We start from the raw sequence: 2,790 nt of genomic DNA, 5'->3' as shown, positions 1-2,790 counted from the left end.
TGAATCAAACAGACGAAAAAGATTATTGCTAGAAACAACAGGCTGGACTGGGGCTTTTTGCTCGGGTTCTCCTCCGTCTCGTGTGGTCACCATGAACACCATTTCCGCTAGGGCCAATACCGAAGTTGGCATCTCGTATGGTGCACTTCTACATTTGAATCGGATACGCCTTTCTAATCTCCATCGCCTCTCTTCACTAGCCCTCGAGATGCTTCTTGTAACAATCTGGTCGGTTTGAGGCTCCTCCTCCAGTTCCTTGATTGGCTCGTCCTCTATGATTGGAGGGCAAGTTTCTTCTAGTTCCTTTGTTGGGGTCCTCTCCGTGGTGTTGGTGCCTTTATTTGGAGTCGGCACAATGGACTCCGAACACACGAACCCTAGCAACGCATCTATCATTCGTACATAGATGTGGGCTTTCATCCTCTTCTCATACCATGCAGTGAGAAGTTGGCGTTGCACTATTAGATATGTCAGTCCGATGTTGGGGTTGCCTTTTACCTTCTCTTTGTATATGTTCACCTTCAAGTACTTGGCAAATAGGGTGACATACGCGCCTACATATCAAGCTCCTTACTTGTCTCCAATACCACCTCCTTTAGGTGTTCCATTATGAAGAACCCTAAATTTGGTTTTTATTGGGATTGAAGTCCTCTCATTTGGGCGAGGAAGAAAATATCTCGATTGCTCACCATCGAATTGAACTTGTCAGTGGAGAATATAGAATTCGTAAGGATATTGTGTGCAAACCTCAAGGATATGTCATAAATGTATGACGAGAGTTTACACCTTTGCCCGCTTTCATCTTGGAGAGAGTTCTTCTCCCAAAATTAATCTCTCTCGGTATTGGTGCCGTGAGACTCATGCTCCCCATGGCGCAAACCTAAGGCATCATTGACTTGCTTCGAAGTAAGAGTATGGGTTGAATTATTGAGATTAAAACTTACCTTCCCATCCACTTCTCGCACTGTTGCAAGGAACTCTAAAGTCAATCTCCAATACATTGGCGTATGCTTGAGCTTGTATGTTAACTCTCATACATTGGCGTAACAACAAGGACCTTTGGAGACCTTAACTTCACGTTCTAGAAGGGTAAGGAAGTGCTCTAGATGAACATCGGACGGAAAGACCATGCAGGATGGTCTGCCACGGTAGGTGAAGGAGGGTGATGGTGGTTGTGCATCAATAACGCTCGAATCAGCCATGAAACTCTTTCTCATGGGTTGCCTCCATGTAGCGCTTCTTTTAGCTCTGGTTTAGTAAATTCTTTCTAACTTTACAACTCTTATCATTTATGTGTCAGCTCTGGTTTAGTAAATTCTACCCTTAACAGAACTCATGGGTTGCCTCCATGTAGCGCTTCTTTTAGGTTCGCTATGTAATGGGCTGAATCTCGTGGGTTGATCTCCGGTTGCGTTCTCTTACTTGAACCATTTGATTCTCTAAAATCCTCATGTGTTCTCCTATTGCAAGGATGTTGGTGTTTATCTCATCTATTGTCTTCCCTTGTCTCTCAAACAATTTGTCCATGACATACTCAATGTATAGCTTACGAGGGGGTTGATCGAACTGCCATGCTTGGTAAGGTTGTTGTGGCCAACTCGGCTTGTAATTTGGTTGATATCCTTGCAGATTTGTAGCTCCTTGGTTGTTCCTATTGGAATAGTTCGATTGATTCCTCATGTCTTGGTTATATGTGTTTGCATTCGGGTTCCCTTGCTTGAGGTTTATAGCCTTGACATGTTCCTCTTCCAATCCTTTGAAGAAAGGACACGTCTTGTCTAAATCATGAACATCTCCACAAGTGTTGAACAATGCCACACCCGCTGCAACTCCCTTTGGAAATGTCATTGATTAACTTGAACAAGGCATCGAGCTTAGAGTCAATAGCAGTGTTGGTACCTCGTTCAGACTTGCTGGTCGATGTATTTTTGGGGTTTCTACCAGCTGTCGAATAATTTTGACTCTAACATACTTCATTATTCGTCTTTTCCACGTCATCAGCAGTTTGGTTGATCAAAGATCCTCCGGCGGTCGAGTCTATTGCTTGTCTTACATAGGGCTCTAATTCATCGTAGAATGCTTGAAGCTTGAGCCATTTCTCCAGTCCATGGTGTGGACACTCCCTCTCCAGACTCTTGAAGTGCTCCCATGCATCGCTAAGAGTCTCTCTGTCTTTTTGCGCAAATGAAGTGATACGGCTTCGGTATTGTGCAGTCTTAGTTGGCGGGAAATGCTTAGCGAGGAAGGCTTTAATCATCTTCTCCCAGCTTGTGATTGAGCCGGGATCCAATGATTCAAGCCAAGATTGCAATCGTTCTCCAAAAGAGAATGAGAACAGGCAAAGATAGAGGTTCTTTCGCGAGACTCCGTTCACCTTGATTGCGTTGCATGTATTCTTAAATCTGTTGAGGTGGATCTGAGGATTCTCGTCGAGTCGACCTTCAAAAATCTACCTAGTCACCAAGTTGAGATAGGTATTCTTGACGTCGAAATTATTCATCTCTATGTCGGGAATTGTGACGCTAATCTGATCCTGCAGATCATGGAGAAGGGCGTAGTCCCTTAGTACTTGCGACATGTTATTGTCGGTATTCATTATTCCACCTACCTGGCCTGATTGGTCAACCATCCCAGTAGGGTGTGCCATATTCTGTGGTGGATTGGTATTGGTTGCAGGAACGCTGTCTTGACTTATGTTGATTTTACGTGAGGTTGGCTCGTCTGCAATGATACCTTCCTTTGTTGGGCAAGTGTCCTTCGTTGGCCGAAGAGGTTTTGCCCGGGGTTCAT

The 2,790-nt window shown here is 44.4% G+C and overlaps 1 non-coding gene across 1 annotated transcript; it reads left to right on the top strand.

The window, feature by feature from the left end:
- The first annotated feature begins 2,102 nt into the window (after positions 1-2,102).
- LOC144560045 (small nucleolar RNA R71) lies at positions 2,103-2,208 on the top strand. Its single transcript, XR_013513309.1, has one exon. It is a non-coding gene; the product is annotated as a small nucleolar RNA R71 (small nucleolar RNA).
- The last annotated feature ends 582 nt before the right edge of the window (positions 2,209-2,790 follow it).

The sequence above is a fragment of the Carex rostrata genome, chromosome 9, assembly GCF_964058835.1.
Source record: "Carex rostrata chromosome 9, lpCarRost1.2, whole genome shotgun sequence".
NCBI classification, from domain to species: Eukaryota; Viridiplantae; Streptophyta; class Magnoliopsida; order Poales; family Cyperaceae; genus Carex; species Carex rostrata.
This window is presented reverse-complemented; position numbering and strand designations above follow the sequence as displayed.